The 14,670-nt window shown below is 41.6% G+C and overlaps 1 protein-coding gene across 2 annotated transcripts in view; it reads left to right on the top strand.

Annotated features, from left to right (window-relative positions):
* Positions 1 to 14,670, top strand: part of znf609a (zinc finger protein 609a) — a 109,748-nt gene that overhangs the window by 17,070 nt on the left and 78,008 nt on the right. The gene's annotated exons all lie outside the window — the stretch shown is intronic.

Genomic DNA, 14,670 nt, shown 5'->3' with positions numbered 1-14,670 from the left:
CCAGGCTATCAATAATTTTAAAGGGATAGTTGCAGTTTTTAGAGCCAGGTGAGTTTCTCACCACGCAATATGTAATAACGATGTCGCCAAGCAATTGCTAGCATGATCAATTGTCCTGCAACCATGAAGAGAAACTTTCGTAAAGCACAATCGTGTTGGTAAGGCAAGTGGTCCAAAAGTAATAAAAATAGTTTTTTGGCTATATTGGCATGTTTTGATTCCAATATATGTATTCATGCAAGCGAACATAGAACAAAGTGTTTAAGTTTGGTTTATTGATAGTGTCTTTGTTAAATAGCTGTCCGGTGGTGATTCTCAGCCCCGATTAAATCAATGTTATTTGGCTAACAAAGCTAACGGCTAACAGGGAGTGAGCTGCGTGTAGGCTACTTAATGTAGAAGTGCTTTGAGCCCGACTTGTCCCCAGCTTAGTAAGAGTTTTTAATGTAAATATTACTACATTTGATACGCATGGCTTTAGAATGGGTTTTGTTGGATGCAGTGCATGCGTAACACGGGGGCTGTTTTGAAATAGTGTCCCTCGGTATATACATTAATGGCAAAACGATAATGGCCACCTCTCGTGTTTCATCAAATTTTGTCCTAAAAATAAAACTGTAAATACTAAGTGGAAAGGTGGCTAATGTATAAGAGTGTTTTTGAGTGAAGCAGTAAGAGAACACCGGAAAGGATGGGCTGGTGAGAGAATCAATAGTGGAGAGCGGTTTCCAAACATGAAGAGGTTTTGTTTGCAGTGTAACGTCGAGGGGAAAGAGCAGTGGTTATTTTGGTGAAGTCAGTAGCTAAAACACGTCTGATCGACTGAACAGCCCAATTGTTCAGCTCAGGCTTTTTTTGGGAGTCCTAGAATAGCATTGCATCTTGAAAGTGAGCTGGCCAGCTAGTTTGTCCGCAATCCGGGAATAATGATATATTGTCACGCTGGGGTTATTTTTTTTCCAGAAGTTGTTCAATTTGGTGGAAAGCAGCGTGGAAGGAACGTAACTATTTTTATTTCTTAAAACTCTTAAGTAGAACTTTCTGAGGTCACAATTTATACAATTAAAATAAATAACATTCTTGTTGACTGAATTGTGGCTACTATTTAGTCTGCTATCAAGTCGTTTCCTCACATAATAGTGCCCTTTCAGTGCAGGCTAAATAAACTCGTATCACTGTTCAGGTCCCACTTAGACATCCCCCCCCCCGCAAGTCATCAGAGCCTGTCGGTCTGGCTGAATGGGTAGGGCACAGAGGTGAATGGCCAGTTTATCCCTGAGTGTGTGGTGTGCTGTTATTCACTGATAATTTGGGACTGCTGTTTCACACGGCTTCTGAACCAACGTCCGCACTCCACCTCCTTTGCCTTTCTCGGCCCGTGGTCGTGCAGGAGAACCGCAGCTCTCATGCCCCTTCAGGGTGGGTCTGCGGGTCTTTCTGCCCGGCTGCCGAGTGGCTTTCTGATCTCGCAGTGGTGGAAATTGGCAGGTGACAAAAACAAACTCGCACAAGCTGGGTAATTGCACAGAAGGGAAATGTCACATGGTCACTATGTGGGCGGTGTAGAAGAGGCTATTGCCTGCAGTGGATTGATATTTTTTTCTTTCACATTTAAACCGTGAAAAAATAGGTTTGTTTTGAAGGCATATGTTGGTTTTGGTTACAGACAGTTTGGCTAATTTCTTCACCATTAATGAGATCTGTGTTTGGAGACCCTTGTTTGTGTGAGGAGCCTCTTCAACACTATGGTGCATGCAAGTAGGTCAACTACGGGTACCTTTCAAGCACCATATTGCGCATGCATTATCCAGGCTGCCATATTCAGTCATTCAAGTGTCTCTAATGTGTCAAACTGTGTTTGTGCTGCTAATAGGAATGTGCTGAGATGGTCAAAGGAGCTCTCTCTCTTTCTCTCTCTCTCTCTCTCTCTCATTGTCTCTCTCTCTCTCTCTCTCTGTCTGTCTCTGTCTGTCTTTCAGGTTGTCCAGTGTGGGTTTGTAATTTTGATTATTTAGCTTTATTTGATCTTTGCAGCCTCACAAAGAAAGGGAAGGAAATCAGTGGAGGTAACACAATGCCCAGTGTGCTGGAGATCTTCAGAGATCTCTCAGGGTTGTCGGCACAAAGCGGAGCTTTGAGAACACTTCACCTTGTGCGGAAAGCACAATAAGAGGTGGATTTACGGTGAACTGGAGGTTGGGTACATAGCACCAGCTTTGGACCTTTTTATCCCCTCTTTTCAGGGGAGACTTTAGATATTGCTAGTTTTATTTGTGTCCCTTGCAATAGTTTAATTTTATTTATCATTCTTATTTCAGTGAGCATCTTGAGCATATTTCTATATAAAAAATTGAGGTTTTTCTTTAATTTCTTTTGATTTACCTTTGTAGTAATGATTATGGCACAGATTAATGTGGCTAAATAAGAGATAACCCCATTGCCCATGAACAGCTAAAATGCTTGAGCTGATAAAGAAAGGAACTGCACAAATTCAGGCTCTGCTCGCACTTCAAACCACTGAATGATAGTTTGCACTATCAGGACTTCCTGCTTATCAAACCGGTTGAAGCTCACTGAATCAGTTGAAGAATTACAAATTTTTGCCTCCTGCAAATGACAGTCATGGATGGCCAAAACAAAACCCAGTGTTGGCCACCAGGCTTTGGAACATCCCAGTTGTATAGTCTGAGGCTTCTAATTTGTTGACTCTTGAGACGAAACAAAGTACTACAGCACTGTCAAAGTGGCATTTAAAATGGCAGGAATCATAACACTGCACTGCCTTCTTCACCTTTTTTGTATCCTGCGTATGAGAAGCGGCTCTGGCAAACGCAGCCTCGCTCTGGGTCAGCATAGGCCTAGATGTTAAGTCACACATTTTACAGGCTTCATGCTATCAGAAAGATGACACGAACGCCATCAGCGGCAGATTTTTGAAGTGAAAATGTGTTTCGAAAGAGCCAGGATTTGTCTGAAACCGTGTTTTCATTTGTGTTGTTTGACTGCGTTTATCTTCAGCCCAAGGCTGGCCTCCGGTTGCTTCTGGACCACACTGATGAGCTTGTGAAATTTTGTGTGACCATAATAGGGTTTGTTTTAGCAAGGCAGTTGATTTTTCAAAATGAATCTGTTAAGATAATTCTTTGAAATATCTCGTCAGGTTTGGTTCATTCTGCTTAATGAATGCAGGCTTACTTGTGCTGAAACTTCAATAAGGCAGCAATGATGAACTGCAGCGGGACAGAGATGAGGTGTTTAAAGAATTATCTCATGCGTCTTGGGGCGTCATCATTTCCCCCCTCACCCCCTTGGAAAATGACCGTTTTGAGTGGTTCCCCCTTCACTGTAGAGTGGATTGAATGTGTAAGTGATAGATTGGCTTAACGTGCTAATTCGAGGCGGCAGCTTCCTCTGTGAATTCCCCATGGGGAAAGCAATTACATGCCTGCTCTGAACTGGGTCATCGTGTAGCAGGATGAAGTCGCTTGAACAATGCACCACGGGAGGCCACCAACAAAACACAGCTTGTTTCCTGTGTGCGAATCTCTCCTTGCTGCAGAGGCCAGGAGTTGTGTCAAGCAATAATGGCTGATGACTAGCCTAGATTTGGGACGTTTGCATGGATGCCCACTGCAACTCTACGGGCTACATTTCCTGCAAGCCAAAGAACCAACAGACACAGACCTTTGTTTAGATGAATTGGTGTCTTAAATTAAATTTAAGAGCATTTAAGTTGACAACTTCTAAGCGGACGATATCCATTCATAATGTTGGCACACACAGTATGTATGCATCTCGAAAGGAATTCCACTCCCTGTGTGTGACCCAGCGCTGTCGTTTAGGCTTACCCGGTCTAGTGCAAGCCGGCGTGTATACGCCTCCGTTCTTTGGAAAGCTCAAACCTCTTATGAATTTGAGTCCCTGACAGGACTGCTCTCATTTCACATATCGGGTGGCGAGGATGTTTGCCAAAAGCTCCACTCTTGACTGGTGGTGGTTTTGACTCTGTTCTGTCTGACTCTCTTAAAGTTTGTTCTTGGATCTGTGGAGCGAGTGGACTGTAGTGCATTGCTGTCACTGCAAGCAGACTGTGTCTCTATAATGGTAGCCTGGTCAGCCTCCAACCCACATTGAATCTCAGCCCAAAGCCACCACAGAATTGGTGGTCTTGTGTTGGCTGCAACATTTGGGACAAAATCCTTTTCTGACCCAAAGCTTGAAAACTCTTTCTTTCTTCCAGAATACTAATCTGCAAAGCTTAAAATTCTGTGAGGGCATGAGAATGCTTACTTAATTGGCAAACAAGCCTGTGGGGAACGTTATTAGTTGGGATTTAACCCGCTTTTCTCTGTAAACATTGTACATTTGTTTTAGTAGGTAATCCCTCAAGCTTCAGGATGCTGCTGTGCTTGAAAAGATGTTGCAGTTTTCCGTTTGTTTAATTTGCCATACCTGTATTAGCAGTCTGATTTAATCAGTGAATAGGGGGCTAATTAATTTAGAGAGGGTGCAATTAACCATTTGTTTAACTTGTATTGAAAACAGATGCTGTAGGTTTCTGTCTGGGGAGGTGTTAGTGATAGCCAAGGCTTTAAGCCCTTCTCCTGTATTTCTGTGCTTGATTCCTGTACAAACAAAATGGAAAGCAATCTCTTTAATTACCTACAGTTTACCCACAAGCCCTACATTTTTGCGTGTGCCAAGAAAACCCTTGACCCTCCTGTGAAAATAACCAGTAAGAAGTTTCCGTTACTCTCGTCAGTCTGCCTTCTATTTTTGAAGCGAATATTTCCTAAGCACAATGGCAAATGTAGTCATCTTGTACTGGATTTAAGGAAGGCAAAGAAAACAGAGGATGCAGCCATTGTTCTTCAGACAAATTAAGTGCTATTACAGCTGGCAGATCATTCAGTGTGACTCACCGCATCGGAAAAAACCACCCAGCGCTCCACATACTAGCAGTGATAATTGTGTGTTCAGTGCGCCACATTACAGATAATAAGAGCGGAAGTATGATGTTATAGCAGGTCTGTGTAAAACCTCACAATCCTGTTATTGACCATAGGAGACCAGAGATTATTCTTCTTGCTCTTATTTAAGAGTTCTTTTTAGAGACTCGAGCCTAGGTCCTTCCTTTCCCAAGGCCGTTGTTTGATTTATTAATGTAATTTATTATTTATAAGAAGTCCAGTCCTGTGGAAGGGTATTTCATTTCTGCACATAAAGGTTGCACTAGAGAGAAGAGTCACTTCTGTGGATGGCCCTGTTTGCTTACATGCCTCCTTCTGCTGTTTGCTTTATGTTGCAAATGAGCCATGACCCAGCACTCTTTCAAAGCTATTTATTAATGCACAAGTCTGAAAGGGAATTTTAAGTGGTCCACGCAGGCTTGTCCTTGTGCTCAGTTGTGCGTGTAGCCCGGCTAGTGGAGAATTTCAGACGATTTAAAAACAAAACGAGCGGTGTTTGTTTTGTTAATTACATATCTTAAAATAGTCTTATTTAGAAACAAAAAAAAAACATTGTGTTATCTGGTGTGGAGACCTACCTGGAGTCTGTGGACAGATTAAGACTACTAGAGTGTGGCAGCAAAGGCTGACCTGAGAGAGGGATAGAGCCCACTGCAGTGTGTTTGTTTTAGACATAATGGTTGCTATAGCTACTTCAAAAAAGTACAAAAAAAAATTCTGCAGCTGACATCTGAGGTGGCTGTTCTTCCCTGGAGCAGATCATTGACAGGAGGAGGCCCTTTTCTGTGAAGAAAGCACTGGACTGTTTGGACAGCAAAATGCCACCAATGCCATACGTGTGTACGCCACAAGCACCGCCTCTGGACCAGTTTCCAGCATAGCAGGAAACGATCACACAGTGATCCCTGCATAAGCCAGAGAAACAAGATTTACTTGTTTTTTCTTTTGGTGCACCAGCTTCCAGCAAAATGGCACCAGTTTTCCCAACAGTTTTACTGCCATTGCTTGGGTTGTGCGGTAGCTAAAACCGGTGTGGGTACTTTTTTTTTGTTTTACAGTGTAAATTTAAATGTTCATACATTTATCCTAAATGTGAAGGGTAAACACCCAAACTCAGAGTTTCCCTGGTTCATAAACAGGGTATGGTGGTACCTTGGTGTGGGTTAGCACACACCTGATCCGCAGTTTGGCCTTCACCGCCAATGGAGTGGATTTCCTCAAACCTGGCAGAATAAATAAAGAAAAAAGAAATGAGAGAATGGGTCCAGTGGTCACGTCAATGCAGGATTCTGTGTTTTTTTTTATGCAAAAAAAACGAAAACGCAAGGAAAGAAAATACACTATTCTATAAACGTAGATGTTCCAAGGTCTTCAAAAAATGTTATTTTTAAAGATTTTTAAAGACGGTAACCACAACAAAATAATTACCGCTGCTTCATTCAGCCAATCATCTTTGGTGACTGACATTTGTGCTGTTTATCGATTATGCTATTTATATGGCTGTTGGTAGCATTCCAAGATTCAAAGAGAAAGCACTTCATTTGAATAAGAAATTGAAAACAAAATGTCACTGCCTAGCTAGCTTGCTGTCACAGCTGTCATTAGCAGTTTGTATTCTGCCACTGTACAACTCTCCTAACATGCAAAACTGGGTAGGAAGCAACCTGGTGAAATTCTTGAAATCTGCAATCTCTTCCCCCTCCAGTTTGCGACACAAATTCCTGAAAGCACCCTGTGCTTGTCGCTGTAGCAACCATGGCTTAACCCACATGGAACGCCTCCTACGCCTTTTCTGCTCTTTTTTCCTTCTCCGTCACAAACAAGACTGCGCTTTATAGAGCCAGTGCTAACTGGCTTACGTTCAGAATCAGACTCAGACATCATCTTCACTGTTCTCCAGCTGTCCATTCTCTTGCTGTGTATACACAAGACAGGTCAGCTCTTCAGCCTTCACCTTGGTTTTGTTTACCATCTCCTGGGGTGGAGGTCGATTTCATGCCTTGCGCAAAGAATGCAAATGGGTACGAATGAGGAGGCCACTTGGTCAGAGAGTTGGGACAGGTCACTCCAGACCAGTGCCTACGAGACCCCCTGTCATGGTAGATCTCCAGGATCAGGGATGACAATCACTGGTTTAAGTGTGGCCTAGGCTACATTAAGCTTTAAAAAAATGTTTTCATTATAGTGCACTGCAGTGTAACCTGGCCTACGTGGTGGCTGAGGCACCAGTTATTAGCGGGCAATGGTGTTAAATTTCAAAGACAAATGGACTTTTGTGCACTATAAAGTCTGATATAGCCAGATGTCTCCGTTGTTCGTGTGGGCGTAAATAGGCTCAGGATGTTTTCTCAGTAGCACTCTGTTGGTTGTATTGAGCAACATCTCTTTTATCTGGAGAATCAAAACGGACTTTCTAGGAAAGAAAGGAGCAAACAGCAAAACACTGCCTGCAGACATGTCTCCACATCTAACTCTTAATTTACTCTTTCATTTTATGTGCATTCTCATAGTCGGGATATTTTATGTCCATTTTTTAGATCACGACTTGCTGTATCATTGTGACTGTGTTGCTCTATGTTTCATTGAGAGTGTTTGTACTGTCTCGATTAATATTGACAATGCTTCCCTGACTATTACCATTCATTGAATAGAATATGCTTAATTCTCTGTTGCACTGTTACAGTTAAGCTTAATTATATCAGTGTTGTGCAACACCACCGTGACTCATTTCCTCTGAAGCGTTCATTTCATCCCATTTTCTCTGAATTTGATGGCTTCTGCCGTGTGATGAACCATTATCATTGAAGACGGCGTGCTATTTTTGGCCACATTTGCGCGATTAATAACATTGTTTACCGTCTCAAGTAAAGCACAGAACACTTCCAAACCTGTATCTCAGCATGACTGTTATTCCTTCCCCAGTGTAGTATTGTGTATCGTAAAAAAATTGTGCTCCGGAAATTAAATGTTAGTTCAGGAATTTGTTGATTGTGAAAATTGTGAATAGAAAATGTACTGTAGAAATCGACCTTTCTACTAGGAAAAAAAACAGCCACTGCAAAATTGAGACTAGCTTTGTGAGTCAGAGCAAAACTAAAATAGTCAAACCAAAATGGTCCAGTACAGTTTAAAGAAAAATATATTTTATTTAAAAATATACAAAATGAATATTAGTCTAATTAGGCCTGTTTGTTATTCATTTGTTTCCCATGGCAGTCTTTAATTAATGTACAGTTTTAGGAATGAAAGAAATGTGAAGTGTAAAATCAATACGTTGCAATAATAAAAAGTTGTTAGCTCTAAATGGGATGTGACATTGGTTTTGTGGATTCTGATTGGGTCATATTTGACAAGTTCTGTGTTATTGGTCAGTGTTGGGTTGGTCTGAATCACAGCTGCCTATTGACATTAAAACTTGTAAAGTACTTACTTAATGATCATTGGTATATTGTGAAAAACATCTCTGGAAGTTGGGCAGACATCGTGTATCAGGGTGTCAACTTGGTCTGGGTCATAATATTCGGTAATCGGAGACTGTCAGCTGAGACTCGCTAAGTACAAAAATTTTGTATTAGGCCTATACCTTTGTTCATCTCCAAGATGTTATGTGGCTATGTTGCTAATGTTTCTCTGGTAATGTAGTATTATTTAGTATTATTGTCATAATACAAGAGTTTTAAATTGTGGAGAAAGTATCATGTCGTGTAACGTCCTTAGGATGTAGGATGCAAATAAACACTTGTGGTCTTGGCACAAGCTAAATAAGCTCCTCATCTTCCTCTTCAGTCCGGATCATGTTTTTGCCTTGGGCCTCATATCTTGTTGCCAGTCCCCCCCGTAAGTCTGTCATTTATGGCGTAATGTATCATAGATGCTCTCCAGCAATCATTGCTCATAAATCAGACGCACCTGAGACAATATGAGATCTAGGTAATGTGGTGAAATGGTTACACAATTTCAGCAGCACATGCTGGGTTTCCGCAGTATTTGTTGCAGACTTTCAACAGATGTGTTGCTATTAAGTTATGCTTTCTGGATTCTAGACTGCACGCAAGCCCCATGGCATCCTGCGGTTTTAAAATCCATCCTTTTTCTGGAATGCAGATTGACTGCTTGCAATGCTATGTCATATTACTACTTACTCAGAGCTTAAAATAGATTAGATTTGACTTAATTCTGCTTTTTGTTAGTGGAAAACCTTTGAAGCATTAAATATGTTATGTTGCAAACCACATTTTCTGCAAGTTTGTTTCAGCCATTCTGTGGAAATTAGATTCAGTCAAGGATTCATTGTCATGAGTTAACTAGCTATATGCTAATGCTGATTTGAAAAGATAAACATAGGCTACATCGGTGAAGCCCTTTGAATTGTGTTTTTACTTACAGTAAATGTCAAAATCCCTGCTTTTGAGGGGGGGGGGGGGGTGGGCTGGGGTGCAGAGGGTAGGCAATCAAAACCTTCAGGCCAATGATTTTTTGTGGTTATCTTGTAAGGATTACTTTACATAGTCTCTGCCAATAAACATTGATTTACATTTTGTGGAAAACTAGCCTCTCTGAAATACTCCATGAAGCAGCCCAAAGGGGTGGAGTTTAATCTTTTCCCACTGGTATCATATGACGCTCAGCCATGAACTGCAGTAATTGTGTTTATGCACTCTGCAGTGCCTACGTGTTTCCACTAGAAAATAAACCAGCTTCTTTCGTTCTCCATTGACAGCTGACAATTATCGTTGGTTTGTTTATGTTGGCTAGCTAGCTAGCTAACCAGTTTACAAGACATGCAAGTTTTTTATTTTTTTATTACAGCAACTGTTACTTTTTTGTGTTTGGTTGTAAATTAGCTCTAATCCGATCATGTCTTTACCTAAAATATCTTTGGCTAATAAAGGAAAGGTGGATTATTCTTATCAAATTTGAAAACTTGACCATAACAAACCCTACATGGGAATCCCATTTTTTTTTGTTATAGTTAGCGAGGCTACATACCCATCTAGGTTTTTAACATGAACCAATTTCTATTTTGTAATGAAAGCTATTCATTAAGAATTCTTAAAAACCAGTAACTATGTTTTTATTAACATTATCCACCAATTGCAATAATTCTAGTTATGTAGTAAATTAGCTAAGTTGGCAGAACTGCAGTATTCGCTAGCTAGCCGCAAACTAACATTAGCCAAGTTAACTAGGAGCAAACAAGTGGACCCCATCAAAAATCGTAGCTTTTCAACAACTTGTTCAGTAGCTAAGTTAATTTATGATGTGTGTAGATATCTTAGTACTGACATTAGCTGTATAGCTGACGATGCTCTGTAGCCACAGTCAATAGCCAGCTAACATTAGCTAGCTAGCTAACTGTGTCAGGTAAAAGGTACTCTGAGATAATTAGCTATAGTTGGCAAACTATTAAAAAGGGATGTGACTAAATGGAGGGTCATTTTTGCAGTACTTTCTGCGATATTAGAGGACTTCACTGATAGTGGTCCTGACATGACAGATATACGAGTACGCTCAGTATTGTCTTGTAGTGCAACTGATGAAGAGGTCTGCAGAATTGAACCATATGCCGAGGAAGTCATCACTCGATGTGAGGATGAAATGGGCAACCTTTGTTCTCTCGGTGTCTTCCCTGTCAGCAGTCATTTTTGTTTGCGGCGCACTACCTTTTCAGACTGTTAGGTAATGTTAGCGAACGTTGTGGCGTTTGCTAACATTCATGGTGAACAGGAAAAAGATGGAATATATTTGAATATGTTCCCGAACGTTAGATATCTAACTAAATGCTCATATATATTGCTGCTTCTCCTGTTCAATGCTGTCATTGTGTGACACCACTATGAGAATGGCCTATAATGTGTAGTCAGCTCAGCTTGCAGCCCGCTGTTCCAATACCATAAGTAGGCACTCATGACTGGAAAGCTGAATCACCAGTGAAGGCCCTGTACAGCACTGAGCTCTGGCATTTTAATCACGATTTATAAGAACATGTCTATGTCAACCCCCCCCCCCACCAAAGTTACCAATTCAGCAAAGAGCATAGGGCCTGTCAGTCTATGGATTTTAATAGCAAGTAATTACACCTTCCACTAAATTGATTGATGGGCAGTAGGAAGTTCAGTGCAGGTAGAATGCACACAGGAACAGCTAGACAGAGAGTGACTAATGTTTTTGCCTGCGGTGCACTCGATCAGCATCAGTACAGCGCAGTGATTCACATTTTTTAAACGGGATCTCTGTTCTGACAACAATTATATTTGATTGGAGCATGATTAGGATCCATTTGGACATGGTTAGCATTTTTTATGCTTTGGTTGCATGATTAAATTATTTTTAAAAGAAGTGTAGCATGCTCTTATTTCTGCCTGTAGGGTAAAATCAGAGCATTGATCAGAAGAATATAAGTAACTTCATCTGTAAGAGATCCACACACTGCTTTTATCAGTGAAGATGAGGCTCAGTGTTCAAACATTTCAGCGTATTGCTTTAATCTGTGAAATGTTATTGCACATTAAAACTCAAGTTCTCCAGTCTTGTAAACACAGCAGATAGTTGCCTAAGCCTTGTATAGTGAATTCTCTCCATAGCTCTAGATACTAATCCTGTTAGGATAAAAGCAATATATAGGCTAATACGTTTTATGGAGAAGACATTCATGCTTCTCCAGCATTTTCTAAAAGTTTGAAAAGCATAGCCTAATACATGACCTTCTCATCAACTGTATGTTTGTAGTGAATCTTGTTAAACCTGTTGGGTGTTCTTACCTAAATTCTGGAGGAAGAGTCACTAAATCGTAAAACGTGTGCCATGCGATATTTAGTCTAAAGTACTGTGTGTAAAATTTGGTGTAAGCTATGAATTGACATGCTTATATGGGTCTGTACGAAGTTTTAGGCTACCACACTGAATTGGGTGGTTAATTGCTTGTACATTCCAATATCAGTTTTAACAAATGTTAGACATAGGTTACACATCATGCTTATTAACTAAAACCTTTGTGCAGCCATTTTGTACATAGCTCCTGGTTGTTGGTGCTTGCAGATACAGTGTTCTAAAGTTTGTTGCCATAATATCAAATAGACCAGTATTGCAGAAATAAACAAATATGAAATGCAGTATATAGCTTTAATTCCCTACAGAAACTGAAGTGAAATTTAAAAGCTAATGAAGAAAACGTGGGACATTTAGCCTCAGCTGTAGCCAATCATTTATAGATTTTCCTTTTCTTTCTAGAGTACATTTCTGTCATCAACTAGGATGAATTTAGGCTGCATACTGTCAGCAGAGAATATCAAAGATAGTTGTCAAAAAGAGTTATTCATTCCTCCATGTCTAATACAATTGAGTGTGTACATTGTGGCTTACATTTTTAACAGTCTGGCCAGTTTCGGTTCACAATGAAACAGAAAAGTGAAAGAACATTCCATGTTAATTTAAGGATTGACTGAAAGATGATCTGCCTTATTTTGGTGAGTGTCCCCCCCTCCCCCGACTTAGGACCTGTCAGGGGGTTCACCTTGGTTTTATCCCGGACAGTCTCTTCACCACATAAAATTTGTAACTGTCATGTCAGACACTTTCTGTGGCTTATGGTGAAATGCAATATTGGAATCGCTCATTTCAGTTCTCTTTCCTCCCCAATTTCCCTCTGCCGGCCTCAACAGGGCCCAAAAGGAAGTTTTTTAGATGACGACAGCGAGTGTTGGGAATGGACTTTGTTCTTCTGGAAGGGCTGGTTTGTAATGAGCACCGTATGCCATTGTGCTCTTTAATGCTTTCCTGTGCTGTTTGGTCATGGAAGGAGTGCTTCAAGAGGTGCTGGGTATGCCGGCAGCTGGTCTTTATTTTCATGCTTAGCTAGAGTGCGTATGGCACACATGTTCCTCTTCTCTGTTAGAAAAGTGCTCGTCATTTCATGATTATACTCATAGATGGCACGACACTGTTCCACACAGAAAATTTCCCAAACATTTTAGGGGCATATGATTTGCATTGGACTTTTCAGTAGGTCAGGTTTTACACATTGTGCTCCAGGTAGGGACTTCAGGGTTTAAGGCCTAGACACTAGGTGAAGAGGTTTGTTGACCAGTGGAAAGGCATTACTTTATAAAGACTTTACTTGCTAAACTTACAAAATGTTAATTTATTAAGTTGCACATGCCCCTGACCCATTTTGGCCTTTTTGAAACCTTGCACCAGACTTTTTGGCATTCATCCAGTAGCTTCAGGTTGCACACGTGTAATATTCCCAGTGAAAATGTAAAGATCTTTGTGTCTGTGTAATGAAGGGGTTTGCCGGTGTTTCCATGACTGATTTCATGGAAGCCTTTGCAAGAGCAACGGCTGTTAGTCCACCTTTGATTTGGTTTTGGCCTGGAATGTTACGGCTGTTGGTTCAGCTGGATCACTGTGGTTAAACCTTGGCTCGCACTCTATTAGTCGTTGATATTTGGCAGATTTATTCCTCCCCTGACCTGCCATGTGGTCTTGGCAATTACCGCCAGTGATCGAATGTTTATGACACAAGTTCAAAATCCTCCTGCAGTTTCTGGAGAATCACATTGGCATAAGATACTGTCAAGGCATTAGTCAGTCAGTTGGAGTTTCCTTTTGTTCTTTTTTCTCCCCCCCCCCCCCCCACCCCCCCGAATACCTGTGATTCCACATCTGTGCTTAATGCTCACTCTTGGGTGTGACCCTAATGCCAAATGAGGCCCTCTACCATGAACCATCTGAGTGGAACAGTGGTGCAGAGTTTGCCCTCAGGAACAGCTGCTCTTGGAGGAAAGGGTTGTTAGGGGTGATTTATCAAATTACAAGAATTTGGAAATCATCAGACGCCAAAGCCAGTCTTGCAAGACTGACGCAGACTGCTCTTGACTTCATTAAAGCACTTAATTGATCAATAACGAACATATGTGCCGAGTGCAGTGAACGCAGTGGATTTCAGAGAGGGGCCTGGCAGCTGCTGAGCTTGGGCCTCTAAGATGGAGGCTAAGGAGCCATGTGGAGAACGTGAGCCTCTGGGAAGTCCTGGACTCCACCGCACCCCCCTCCCCCCCCCCCCCCCACTCCCTCGGGGGAAGCCTCCAGCCCCTACGCCGTGTTTCATATTTTTGTTTTATTTTCTAGGGGAGTGCAAAGAAGCGTGCAGGGTGACTGACTGTTTTAATTCCCCCAACAACTGTAGCTGGTTATTTATAACCACGGGGAAGGCATGTGTCAGCCCCTGACAAGCTGCGCTATCGTCAGATCATTTCTCATTTTTACCCTGAAGCAGGACTTGCCCTCATCATTTGCTGCGAGCTTGCTTGGGTTCCATTTACACATCTTTCCTCTTCTCTTTTTTCAAGGCCAGGGGATCAGTGCTGGCTCTGGCGGTTTGAATATTTTATTGAATGCTTCATCAGCTGTGCCGGTCCCAGGTGCCATTTCCTCTGTGCCATCCAGAGGACAGAGCTCTGCTGAGGGCTGCATTTCCACATTAGACCATGTGAGTTATGGAGCCGACACTGGAGAGCGACTGGAAATTAACCGAAATGGATTTGGCCGTTTGGCCTGAAGTAGCCTACCTGTTGAGGAGTGGACACACACACAAGCACAGTTAAGCTTGTTGGCTGTCACAGTGTCAAAATGTAGGTCTAAATAATGCCCTTGGACAGAAATGACTTTAACCTCAGCCTAACAGTATTCCAGATGCTTC

The sequence above is a fragment of the Anguilla anguilla genome, chromosome 16 (genome assembly GCF_013347855.1).
Source record: "Anguilla anguilla isolate fAngAng1 chromosome 16, fAngAng1.pri, whole genome shotgun sequence".
Lineage (NCBI taxonomy): Eukaryota > Metazoa > Chordata > Actinopteri > Anguilliformes > Anguillidae > Anguilla > Anguilla anguilla.
The sequence above is the reverse complement of the archived record's forward strand: the minus strand, read 5'-3'. Positions and strand labels throughout refer to the sequence as shown.